The sequence below is a fragment of the Bufo gargarizans genome, chromosome 9 (genome assembly GCF_014858855.1).
Source record: "Bufo gargarizans isolate SCDJY-AF-19 chromosome 9, ASM1485885v1, whole genome shotgun sequence".
NCBI classification, from domain to species: Eukaryota; Metazoa; Chordata; class Amphibia; order Anura; family Bufonidae; genus Bufo; species Bufo gargarizans.
The window spans coordinates 128,052,052-128,066,106 of record NC_058088.1 but is presented as its reverse complement, the minus strand read 5'-3'; positions in this window follow the sequence as shown (position 1 = coordinate 128,066,106).

The window sequence follows — 14,055 nt, the reverse complement described above, 5'->3', positions numbered from 1 at the left end:
GGACAATTTAGAGACCCAGAAGTTTAATGGGGCCGAACCATCAGTCAGTACGTGGAGGGGTGTGCACACGTACTGTTCCACCATGTTAGTGAAATGTTGCCTCCTGCTAAAACGTTGCGTATCAGGTGGTGGTGCAGTTAGCTGTGGCGTGTTGACAAAACTTTTCTACATCTCTGCCATGCTAACCCTGCCCTCAGACGAGCTGGCCGTGACACAGCTGCCTTGGCGACCTCTTGCTCCTCCTCTGCCTTGGCCTTGGGCTTCCACTTGTTCCCCTGTGACATTTGGGAATGCTCTCAGTAGCGCGTCTACCAACGTGCGCTTGTACTCGCGCATCTTCCTATCACGCTCCAGTGCAGGAAGTAAGGTGGGCACATTGTCTTTGTACCGTGGATCCAGCAGGGTGGCAACCCAGTAGTCCGCACACGTTAAAATGTGGGCAACTCTGCTGTCGTTGCGCAGGCACTGCAGCATGTAGTCGCTCATGTGTGCCAGGCTGCCCAGGGGTAAGGACAAGCTGTCCTCTGTGGGAGGCGTATCGTCATCGTCCTGCCTTTCCCCCCAGCCATGCACCAGTGATGGAGCCGAGCTGCGTTGGGTGCCATCTCGCTGTGACCATGCTTCATCCTCATCCTCCTCCACCTCCTCCTCGTCCTTCTCGTCCTCCAGTAGTGGGCCCTGGCTGGCCACACTTGTACCTGGCCTCTGCTGTTGCAAAAAACCTCCCTCTGAGTCACTTCGAAGAGACTGGCCTGAAAGTGCTAAAAATGACCCCTCTTCCTCCTCCTCCTCCTCCTCCTCCTCCTCCTGGGCCACCTCCTCTTCCATCATCGCCCTAAGTGTTTTCTCCAGGAGACATAGAAGTGGTATTGTAATGCTGATAACGGCGTCATCGCCACTGGCCATGTTGGTGGAGTACTCGAAACAGCGCAACAGGGCACACAGGTCTCGCATGGAGGCCCAGTCATTGGCGGTGAAGTGGTGCTGTTCCGCAGTGCGACTGACCCGTGCGTGCTGCAGCTGAAACTCCACTATGGCCTGCTGCTGCTCGCACAGTCTGTCCAGCATGTGCAAGGTGGAGTTCCACCTGGTGGGCACGTCGCATATGAGGCGGTGAGCGGGAAGGCCGAAGTTACGCTGTAGCGCAGACAGGCGAGCAGCGGCAGGATGTGAACGCCGGAAGCGCGAACAGACGGCCCACACTTTATGCAGCAGCTCTGACATGTCGGGGTAGTTGTGAATGAACTTCTGCACCACCAAATTCAGCACTTGCGCCAGGCAAGGGATGTGCGTCAAACCGGCTAGTCCCAGAGCTGCAACGAGATTTCGCCCATTATCGCACACCACCAGGCCGGGCTTGAGGCTCACCGGCAGCAACCACTCATCGGTCTGTTGTTCTATACCCCGCCACAACTCCTGTGCGGTGTGGGGCCTGTCCCCCAAACATATGAGTTTCAGAATGGCCTGCTGATGTTTACCCCGGGCTGTGCTGAAGTTGGTGGTGAAGGTGTGTGGCTGACTGAATGAGCAGGTGGAAGAAGAGGAGAAGGAAGCCGAGAAAGAGGAGGTGGCAACAGGAGGCAAAGAATGTTGCCCTGCGATCCTTGGCGGCGGAAGGACGTGCGCCAAACAGCTCTCCGCCTGGGGCCCAGCTGCCACTACATTTACCCAGTGTGCAGTTAGGGAGATATAGCGTCCCTGGCCGTGCTTACTGGTCCACGTATCTGTGGTTAGGTGGACCTTGCTACAGATGGCGTTGCGCAGTGCACACTTGATTTTATCGGATACTTGGTTGTGCAGGGAAGGCACGGCTCTCTTGGAGAAGTAGTGGCGGCTGGGAACAACATACTGTGGGACAGCAAGCGACATGAGCTGTTTGAAGCTGTCTGTGTCCACCAGCCTAAATGACAGCATTTCATAGGCCAGTAGTTTAGAAATGCTGGCATTCAGGGCCAGGGATCGAGGGTGGCTAGGTGGGAATTTACGCTTTCTCTCAAATGTTTGTGAGATGTAGAGCTGAACGCTGCCGTGTGACATAGTTGAGATGCTTGGTGACGGAGGTGGTGTTGGTCGTACATCCCCTGTTTGCTGGGCGGCAGGTGCCAACGTTCCTCCAGAGGCGGAGGAAGAGGCCGAGGCGGCAGCAGCAGAAGAGGCCGAGGCGGCAGCAGCAGAAGAGGTAGCAGGGGGAGCCTGAGTGACTTCCTTGTTTTTAAGGTGCTTACTCCACTGCAGTTCATGCTTTGCATGCAGGTGCCTGGTCATGCAGGTTGTGGTAAGGTTCAGAACGTTAATGCCTCGCTTCAGGCTCTGATGGCACAGCGTGCAAACCACTCGGGTCTTGTCGTCAGCACATTGTTTGAAGAAGTGCCATGCCAGGGAACTCCTTGAAGCTGCATTTGGGGTGCTCGGTCCCAGATGGCGGCGGTCAGTAGCAGGCGGAGTCTCTTGGCGGCGGGTGTTCTGCTTTTGCCCACTGCTCCCTCTTTTGCTACGCTGTTGGCTCGGTCTCACCACTGCCTCTTCCTCCGAACTGTGAAAGTCAGTGGCACGACCTTCATTCCATGTGGGGTCTAGGACCTCATCGTCCCCTGCATCGTCTTCCACCCAGTCTTGATCCCTGACCTCCTGTTCAGTCTGCACACTGCAGAAAGACGCAGCAGTTGGCACCTGTGTTTGTCATCATCAGAGACTTGCTGAGGTGGTATTCCCACGTCCTCATCATCAGGAAACATAAGTGGTTGTGCGTCAGTGCATTCTATGTCTTCCACCGCTGGGGAAGGGCTAGGTGGATGCCCTTGGAAAACCCTGCCAGCAGAGTCTTAAAACAGCATAAGAGACTGCTGCATAACTTGAGGCTCAGACAGTTTCCCTGATATGCATGGGGGTTATGTGACAGACTGATGGGGTTGGTTTTCAGGCGCCATTTGTGCGCTTTCTGCAGAAGACTTGGTGGGAGATAATGTGAACGTGCTGGATCCACTGTCGGCCACCCAATTGACTAATGCCTGTACCTGCTCAGGCCTTACCATCCTTAGAACGGCATTGGGCCCCACCATATATCGCTGTAAATTCTGGCAGCTACTGGGACCTGAGGTAGTTGGTACACTAGGACGTGTGGATGTGGCAGGGCGGCTACGTCCTCTCCCAGCACCAGAGGGTCCACTAACACCACCACGACCATGTCCGCGTCCCTTACTAGATGTTTTCCTCATTGTTATCGTTCACCACAACAACAAAAATATTATTTGGCCCAATGTATTGAATTCAAATTCAGGCCTTTTTTTACAGACACCTAACACTATCTGGCTATCTATTTAGGTACCGTATTACACTAATACAGGCACAGCAGTAACCACCGATTTAGCTGACTATGAATTTGAGGCCTAGTATTTAGGCGCTGGGTGACAGGTATACGTTTTACGGACAGAATTAGACTGGGATATGCACAGTAGCGTGTGTGTGAAGTTATTGAGAATGACCCTATCAGCACCTTGATTCTGATATACCCTTTTAGGGATGTATTTAAAGTAGGCCTGATACAGCAGAAACCACTAAATTATGAAATTGTATTTCAACCCAGAACAAAAACTGTGCTTTGACGGACACTAAATAACTTGACCAGCTACAGCAGTAACGACAGATTTAGCTGGATATAAATTTGAGGCCTAGTATTTAGGCGCTGGGTGACAGGTATAGGTTTACTGACAGAATTAGACTTGGAAATGCACAGTAGCGGGTGTGTGAAGTTTTTCTGAATGACCCTATGTGCACCTTGAATATGATATACCCTTTTAGGAATAGATTTCAAATAGCTCTGATACAGCAGAAACCACTAAATTATTCCCAATTGCTAAATTGGGAATTGTATATCAACCCAGAACAAAAAATGTGCTTTGACGGACACTAAATAACTTGACCAGCCACAACAGTACAGCAGTAACGACAGATTTAGCTGGATATAAATTTGAGGCCTAGTATTTAGGCGCTGGGTGACAGGTATAGGTTTACTGACAGAATTAGACTGGGATATGGCCAAAAAATAACCACACTATTGATGGTTAAATGCACTTGGTGTGACAGCTTGACCAACCACACTACTGAGGGTTAAATGCACTTGGTGACAGGCGCAGCTTGCCCCTGATGTAGTATTTGGCTAAAAAATAACCAGACTATTGTTGGTTAAATGCACTTGGTGTGACAGCTTCACACTGATGTAGGAATTATCCAAAAAACAACCACACCATTAAGGGTTAAATGCACTTGGTCGCAGCTTGTGCTGGCACACCACAAGACACAAAATGGCCGCCGATCACCCCAGAAAAAAGTGACTGACAAACGGTCTGGGCAGCCTAAAAACAGTGAGCAATTGAGTATCAGCAGCTCAATGATCCACAGCTGCAGATCGATCAATTAATCAAGTCCTTTGGAGGAGTTAATCTGCCTAATCTCGCCCTACTGTCGCAGCCGCAACCTCTCCCTATGCTGATCAGAGCAGAGTGACGGGCGGCGCTATGTGACTCCAGCTTAAATAGAGGCTGGGTCACATGGTGCTCTGGCCAATCACAGCCATGCCAATAGTAGGCATGGCTGTGATGGCCTCTTGGGGCAAGTAGTATGACGCTTGTTGATTGGCTGCTTTGCAGGCTTTCAAAAAGCACCAAGAAAGCGACGAACACCGAACCCGAACCCGGACTTTTACGAAAATGTCCTGGTTCGGGTCCGTGTCATGGACACCCCAAAATTCGGTACGAACCCGAACTATACAGTTTGGGTTCGCTCATCCCTACTCATCAGACCAAAGCACAGATTTCCACTGGTCTAATGTCCATTCCTTGTATTCTTTAGCCCAAACAAGTCTCTTCTGCTTGTTGCCTGTCCTTAGCAGTGGTTTCCTAGCAGATATTCTACCATGAAGGCCTGATTCACACAGTCTCCTCTTAACAGTTGTTCTAGAGATGTGTCTGCTGCTAGAACTCTGTGTGGCATTGACCTGGTCTCTAATCTGAGCTGCTGTTAGCCTGCGATTTCTGAGGCTGGTGACTTGGATGAACTTATCATCCGCAGCAGAGGTGACTCTTGGTCTTCCTTTCTTGGGGTGGTCCGCATGTGAGCCAGTTTCTTTGTAGCGCTTGATGGTTTTTGTGACTGCACTTGGGGACACTTTCAAAGTTTTACCAATTTTTCGGACTGACTGACCTTCATTTCTTAAAGTAATGATGGCCACTCGTTTTTCTTTACTTAGCTGCTTTTTCTTGCCATAATACAAATTCTAACAGTCTATTCAGTAGGGCAATCAGCTGTGTATCCACCTGACTTCTCCACAACGCAACTGATGGTCCCAACCCCTTTTATAAGGCAAGAAATCCCACTTATTAAACCTGACAGGGCACACCTGTGAAGTGAAAACCATTTCAGGTGACTACCTCTTGAAGTTCATCAAGAGAATGCCAAGAGTGTGCAAAGCAGTAATCAAAGCAAAAGGTGGCTACTTTGAAGAACCTAGAATATGACATATTTTCAGTTGTTTCACACTTTTTTGTTATGTATATAAATCCACATGTGTTAATTCATAGTTTTGATGCCTTCAGTGTGAATCTACAATTTTCATAGTCATAAAAATAAAGAAAACTCTTTTAATGAGAAGGTGTGTCCAAACTTTTGGTCTGTACTGTATCTGCCACCACCCAGAACAAAGAATGTTCATTGTCTTAAAAGGCTTTTTCAGGTGAATGCCTAATTTTTGGGATCTCTACTCCAGTGGCCTACAGTAAAATTTTTAGCCGGTAACCACTGTAGGGATATGCTCTGGTAGGCAGGGTAAGCGGACGCAGTTCAGAGGCAAGAACACGGTAGTAAAGCAAAAAGTTCAGTGTTTATTCACACCCAAGGAAAAGCATAACACTTTGCAGAGTCCTGGTGTTAATTCACACCACATTTCTCGTGATATTTCACACTGCCAAGGTCCACAGAACTCAGAACAAACACGTCACCTGGATATCCACAGCAGGCTTTAGGGGGCCTGGCTTCCAGCTGGTGGCTCTCATGCAGCTCCCAGAGACACAGAGCCTTCACAGCTCCACTTTCACTTGGAGGAACATTCCACACGCAGCTGAGCTGCTGGATGGGTTTTTAAACCCCAGCCCAAAACCTGGCCTGGACGTGGGGAACAGCCACCCACCCTGCTCTTTGGCTGCTCCCAATAAGAACCGGCCCGGATCGGCTTTTCAGCCACACTAAGAATAAACAGTGTCAGCGAGCACTAGCTGTGGCTGACACATAAAATAACCGGTTCTTATCTCACCGAGGCCAGGAACCTCAGTGACACGTATCTTCCGTCAATGACGGACCCTTGCGCCTTCCTACATACCTCCCCCCTTTGTTCAACCCTGAGGGGGTGAACACACGCCAGACAGTGTACCCAGGACAGGGCTTCTGCATTTCCCTGTAAGCGGCCTGCTCTGTGTTCCACTGAGAACTTGAAGTTCTGTAATGAGAAGAACCATCTGGTGACCCGAGCATTCCTCTCTTTGGCCTGGCTCATCCACTTGAGAGGGGAGTGGTCGGTCACCAGACAGAACTTTCTCCCCAACAGATAATGTGGAGAGACTCAAGTGCTCATTTGATGGCCAAGCACTCTCTCTCCACTATACTGTACCTAGTCTCGGCTGGGGCGAGTTGATGGCTCAGTAAAACAGCAGGATGTTCCTCCCCATAGATTTCCTGAGAGAGTACAGCTCCGATGCCTACTTCAGAGGCATCAGTCTGTACCACAAATTCCCTCTTGAAGTTGGGCGTCACCAAAAACGGGGACCCACAAAGTGCCATCTTCAAAGCGGAGAAAGCCTCTTCCGCCTGGTCATTCCATCGGACTATCACGGCCTTCCGTCCCTTTAAGAGCCCTATCAACGGAGCCGCTAAAGTGGCAAAATGGTGGACAAATCTCATGTAATAGCCCACCATTCCCAGGAACGATTTTATTTGTCTAGTGGTGGCAGGTCGGAGCCAATTCCGTATCGCCTCTATTTTGCTCACTTGGGGTTTAATGACTCCGCGCCCAATGACATACCCAAGGTATTTAGCCTCCTCTAACCCCATCGCACATTTCTTTGGGTTAGCTGCTAGTCCCGCCTTTCGAAGGGAGTCCACTACGGTCTATACTTTGGGCAGGTGACTTTCCCAGTCTGTACTGTGGATGATAATATCGTCAAGGTAAGCCGAGGCGTACCGCCGATGTGGACGAAGTACAATATCCATTAGACGTTGGAAAGTGGCGGGGGCGCCATGCAGGCCAAAGGGTAACACTTTATACTGGTACAGCCCCTCTGGTGTAATGAAGGCAGTTTTCTCTTTGGCAGCCTCCGTCAAGGGTACCTGCCAGTATCCTTTGGTGAGGTCCAGAACAGAAAAATACCTGGCTTGACCTAATTTCTCAATTAATTCTTCTACCCGAGGCATTTGATATGCATCGAACTTTGACATCTCGTTTAATTTCTGAAAATCGTTACAAAATCGTAAAAACCCCTCTGGCTTGGGAATTAAGACTATTGGACTGGCCCACTCACTTTTAGATTCCTCAATGACATCCAGCCGCAACATGAGTTGCACTTACTCCGAGATGGCTTTTCGCCGAGCCTCGGGTACTCAGTATGGCTTTAACCAGATTTTTGCCTGAGGCTCACTGACAATGTCATGTTGGATTACAGAAGTGCGTCCAGGGAGGTCTGAGAACACATCCGTGTTCCGACTAACAAACTCCCTGGTTTCCTGAGCCTGTTTAGAGGAGAGGCTGTCAGCATTTTCTATTGTGGCAACCGCTTCCCTTGCATCAGACTTAGGAGCCGGAATCTCTTGTCCAAGAAATCCCGGCCGCGGACTGTCTTCCGTACAGGTTTCCCTATCCTTCCAAGGTTTTAGCAAATTAACATGGTAAACCTGGCCGGCATTCGCCTCCCCGGCTGGTGTACTTTGTAATTTACCTCTCCTATTTTTTCACGTGCCTCGTAGGGCCCCTGCCACCTGGCTAGGAACTTACTGTCCACTGTCGGCACCAGACCCAAAACCCGAGCACCCGGGTTAAAGTTCCGGACCCGAGCCTGCCAATTATAGATCCGACTCTGGGCACGCTGAGCGGCCTCCATATGTTCCCTGACAAGAGGCAAAGCGGTCTCTATCCGCTGTTGCATCTTGGTAAAATATTCAAGGACGCTTTTATGCGGAGTGGGTTGTTGTTCCCACGCCTCTTTGGCTACGTCCAACAAGCCACGAGGATGTCTGCCATATAACAATTCGAAGGGCGAGAACCCAGTAGAGGCCTGGGGCACCTCTCGCACTGCGAACATGAGATAGGGCAGAAGAAGGTCCCAATCCTTTCCATCTTTGGTTACAACCCTTTTTAACATGGTTTTTGGAGTTTTATTAAACCTTTCCACCAGCCCATCCGTTTGTGGATGATACACGGACGTCCGTAACTGTTTTATACGCAGCAACTTGCAGAGTTCCCTCATGACCTTGGACATAAAAGGGGTCCCCTGATCAGTTAGGACCTCTTTAGGTAGCCCCACTTGGGAGAGCATCTCCATTAGCTCTTTAGCTATAAGTTTTGCTGAAGTATGTCGCAGTGGCACTGCCTCCGGGTACTGAGTAGCGTAATCAAGGACAACCAAGATGTGTTGGTGTCCACTAGCGGACTTTGGTACAGGACCTACTAGGTCCATAGCGATTCGCTCAAACGGTACCTCAATGATTGGGAGGGGTACCAAGGGACTGCGAAAAAGGTGCTGGGGGCTAGTTGCCCCCAGCACCGGCGCGGATCGGCTTTTCAGCCACACTAAGAATAAACAGTGTCAGCGAGCACTAGCTGCGGCTGAAACATAAAATAAATGGTTCTTATCTCACTGAGGCCAGGAACCTCGGTGACACGTACATTCTGTCAATGACGGACCCTTGCACCTTCCTACACCGCCTAATGTTCCTCCAGCCACATCATCACAAGTTCTTTTCTGTCAGGTGAATGCCTAATTTTTGTGGCCTGTACTAGCCTACACTACAATTTTTAGCCAGTGACCGCCTAATGTACCTCTAGCCAAATAATCACAAGTTATTTTCTGTCCGGTAATTGCCTTTTTTTGGGGGCCTGTACTGGTCTGCAGTAAAATTTTCACCTGGTGGCCGCCTAATGTGCATCCAGCCACATAATCACAAGTTCTTTTCTGTCAGGTAAATTCCTAATTTTTGGTTCCTGTACTGGCCTGGGACCTGGGTGTGGGAAGCTGTACTGGCCTGGGACCTGGGAAGCTGAGACCTGGGTGACCCGAGCATTCCTCTCTTTGGCCTGGCTCATCCACTTGAGAGGGGAGTGGTCGGTCACCAGACAGAACTTTCTCCCCAACAGATAATGTGGAGAGACTCAAGTGCTCATTTGATGGCCAAGCACTCTCTCTCCACTATACTGTACCTAGTCTCGGCTGGGGCGAGTTGATGGCTCAGTAAAACAGCAGGATGTTCCTCCCCATAGATTTCCTGAGAGAGTACAGCTCCGATGCCTACTTCAGAGGCATCAGTCTGTACCACAAATTCCCTCTTGAAGTTGGGCGTCACCAAAAACGGGGACCCACAAAGTGCCATCTTCAAAGCGGAGAAAGCCTCTTCCGCCTGGTCATTCCATCGGACTATCACGGCCTTCCGTCCCTTTAAGAGCCCTATCAACGGAGCCGCTAAAGTGGCAAAATGGTGGACAAATCTCATGTAATAGCCCACCATTCCCAGGAACGATTTTATTTGTCTAGTGGTGGCAGGTCGGAGCCAATTCCGTATCGCCTCTATTTTGCTCACTTGGGGTTTAATGACTCCGCGCCCAATGACATACCCAAGGTATTTAGCCTCCTCTAACCCCATCGCACATTTCTTTGGGTTAGCTGCTAGTCCCGCCTTTCGAAGGGAGTCCACTACGGTCTATACTTTGGGCAGGTGACTTTCCCAGTCTGTACTGTGGATGATAATATCGTCAAGGTAAGCCGAGGCGTACCGCCGATGTGGACGAAGTACAATATCCATTAGACGTTGGAAAGTGGCGGGGGCGCCATGCAGGCCAAAGGGTAACACTTTATACTGGTACAGCCCCTCTGGTGTAATGAAGGCAGTTTTCTCTTTGGCAGCCTCCGTCAAGGGTACCTGCCAGTATCCTTTGGTGAGGTCCAGAACAGAAAAATACCTGGCTTGACCTAATTTCTCAATTAATTCTTCTACCCGAGGCATTTGATATGCATCGAACTTTGACATCTCGTTTAATTTCTGAAAATCGTTACAAAATCGTAAAAACCCCTCTGGCTTGGGAATTAAGACTATTGGACTGGCCCACTCACTTTTAGATTCCTCAATGACATCCAGCCGCAACATGAGTTGCACTTACTCCGAGATGGCTTTTCGCCGAGCCTCGGGTACTCAGTATGGCTTTAACCAGATTTTTGCCTGAGGCTCACTGACAATGTCATGTTGGATTACAGAAGTGCGTCCAGGGAGGTCTGAGAACACATCCGTGTTCCGACTAACAAACTCCCTGGTTTCCTGAGCCTGTTTAGAGGAGAGGCTGTCAGCATTTTCTATTGTGGCAACCGCTTCCCTTGCATCAGACTTAGGAGCCGGAATCTCTTGTCCAAGAAATCCCGGCCGCGGACTGTCTTCCGTACAGGTTTCCCTATCCTTCCAAGGTTTTAGCAAATTAACATGGTAAACCTGGCCGGCATTCGCCTCCCCGGCTGGTGTACTTTGTAATTTACCTCTCCTATTTTTTCACGTGCCTCGTAGGGCCCCTGCCACCTGGCTAGGAACTTACTGTCCACTGTCGGCACCAGACCCAAAACCCGAGCACCCGGGTTAAAGTTCCGGACCCGAGCCTGCCAATTATAGATCCGACTCTGGGCACGCTGAGCGGCCTCCATATGTTCCCTGACAAGAGGCAAAGCGGTCTCTATCCGCTGTTGCATCTTGGTAAAATATTCAAGGACGCTTTTATGCGGAGTGGGTTGTTGTTCCCACGCCTCTTTGGCTACGTCCAACAAGCCACGAGGATGTCTGCCATATAACAATTCGAAGGGCGAGAACCCAGTAGAGGCCTGGGGCACCTCTCGCACTGCGAACATGAGATAGGGCAGAAGAAGGTCCCAATCCTTTCCATCTTTGGTTACAACCCTTTTTAACATGGTTTTTGGAGTTTTATTAAACCTTTCCACCAGCCCATCCGTTTGTGGATGATACACGGACGTCCGTAACTGTTTTATACGCAGCAACTTGCAGAGTTCCCTCATGACCTTGGACATAAAAGGGGTCCCCTGATCAGTTAGGACCTCTTTAGGTAGCCCCACTTGGGAGAGCATCTCCATTAGCTCTTTAGCTATAAGTTTTGCTGAAGTATGTCGCAGTGGCACTGCCTCCGGGTACTGAGTAGCGTAATCAAGGACAACCAAGATGTGTTGGTGTCCACTAGCGGACTTTGGTACAGGACCTACTAGGTCCATAGCGATTCGCTCAAACGGTACCTCAATGATTGGGAGGGGTACCAAGGGACTGCGAAAAAGGTGCTGGGGGCTAGTTGCCTGGCAGGTCGGGCAAGACTTACAGATCTCGTCCACCTCTTTAAACACACTGGGCCAGTAAAACCCTTGTAGTATCCGGTCCTGTGTTTTCTGCATTCCCAGATGACCCCGAGAACATGCTAGTGGGCTAACTCTAACACGAGTTTGCGATAAGCCTGGGGCACCACCAACTGTTCAATGGATTCACCTCGCAGCTGATTTACCCAATACAACATATCTTGATGAACCACAAAACGGGCGAACACTGATTCTGCCCCTGGTTGTTGTGGTTCACCATCTATTATTAATATATTTTCCCAGGCTCGGGATAAGGTTGGATCCCGGTGTTGTGCAGTACCAAAATTATCCCCGGAGACATTGAGGTCTGCCAGCTCAGGCCCCGGCGGCAAGTCCTCCATGTCTCCCACCATTACACTTAGTGGGGTTGTTTCCCCCTCTTCCAGAGAAGTGGCGGTCACCCCTACCGCTGGCCCTTCAGACTCAGGTTCCCAGGGTTCGGGTGTCCCCTCTGAGCTGGGCCACTCTTCTAGGGTTACCCCTGTCTCATGCGTATCAGTCATTCTCAGAACAGGCCACAGTGCTGTGAAACCCGGGAAGTCTCTCCCTACTATTAGTTCACAGTGTAGGTTGGTTTCAACAGCCACCTCGTGGATCCACCTGCCGGAAACCGTAGACAGAGACACCATAGCCATAGGGTAGTCTTTTAAGTCCCCATGTATACACATCACTCCGACCTTACGGCTGGTGTACTCAACAGAGCGTACCAAGGAAGCCCTTACCAGGGTCACCAGACTTCCTGAGTCCAACAGAGCCTTCGCTGGAGTGTCTCCTACCTTAACCTGGCACAGATAGTTCAGAGACTCCGGAGCACCCACTGCACACAGTTTCCTGGCATATAATGATTGACGGAAACCATAGTTCGTGTCCATGGGTTCCCCCTGCTGTGGACAGTCCGCTCGAACATGGCCAGGCTCCCGACACAGCTAGCAGATTGTTGGAGCGGGGTCCACAGGGGTTATATCCTGGGCGGGTTTGGTGGGCACCGGTTGCCGGGGTGGAGAGTTACGGAATCTGACTGCCCCCCTTCCAACAGAACCCCCTGTAAGTTCCGGGTAGCCTTATAGCGCTCCACCAGGTCGACCATCTCCAGCGCATTCCATGGTGAGACCTGGCCAATCCATTGCTGGAGAGGGGGTGGCAGAGCCCTCCAGAACCTGTCTGCTAACAACCGGTCCAACATAGCAGTGGGGCTCAATACGTCAGGTTGTAGCCACTTTTGCAACAGGTTAAGTAGGTCATAATACTGGGGTCTCACGGGCTCCGCCAGGTTGATAAATGACATACAACCGTGTGCAAAAAATTATTTCGGCATTCACGCCAGCCTCACTGCGCTTGCCCGCTCCAAGCCACCAATTGTAGGGATTTGCTCTGGTAGCCAGGGTAAGCGGACTCAGTACAGAGGCAAGAACACGGTAGTAAAGCAAAAAGTTCAGTGTTTATTCACACCCAAGGAAAAGCATAACACTTTGCAGAGTCCTGGTGTTAATTCACACCACATTTCTCGTGATATTTCACACGGCCAAAGTCCACAGAACTCAAAACAAACACGTCACCTGGATATCCACAGCAGGCTTTAGGGGGTCTGGCTTCCAGCTGTTGGCTCTCATGCAGCTCCCAGAGACACAGAGCCTTCACAGCTCCACTTTCACTTGGAGGAACATACCACACGCAGCTGAACTGCTGGATGGGTTTTTAAACCCCAGCCCAAAACCTGGCCTGGACATGGGGAACAGCCACCCACCCTGCTCTTTGGCTGCTCCTAATAAGAACCGGCGCGGATCGGCTTTTCAGCCACACTAAGAATAAACAGTGTCAGCGAGCACTAGCTGCGGCTGAAACATAAAATAAATGGTTCTTATCTCACTGAGGCCAGGAACCTCGGTGACACGTACATTCTGTCAATGACGGACCCTTGCACCTTCCTACACCGCCTAATGTTCCTCCAGCCACATCATCACAAGTTCTTTTCTGTCAGGTGAATGCCTAATTTTTGTGGCCTGTACTAGCCTACACTACAATTTTTAGCCAGTGACCGCCTAATGTACCTCTAGCCAAATAATCACAAGTTATTTTCTGTCCGGTAATTGCCTTTTTTTGGGGGCCTGTACTGGTCTGCAGTAAAATTTTCACCTGGTGGCCGCCTAATGTGCATCCAGCCACATAATCACAAGTTCTTTTCTGTCAGGTAAATTCCTAATTTTTGGTTCCTGTACTGGCCTGGGACCTGGGTGTGGGAAGCTGTACTGGCCTGGGACCTGGGAAGCTGAGACCTGGGTGTTGGGAGATCAGGCCACCTAAATCCTACATTTTTTACTGCTGGAGGTCACTTTTTTTGTTATGCACAAAATTTCTACTTGGTGTGAACAACCACCAACCTTGCAAGGAGGGTTTTTGTTTGACC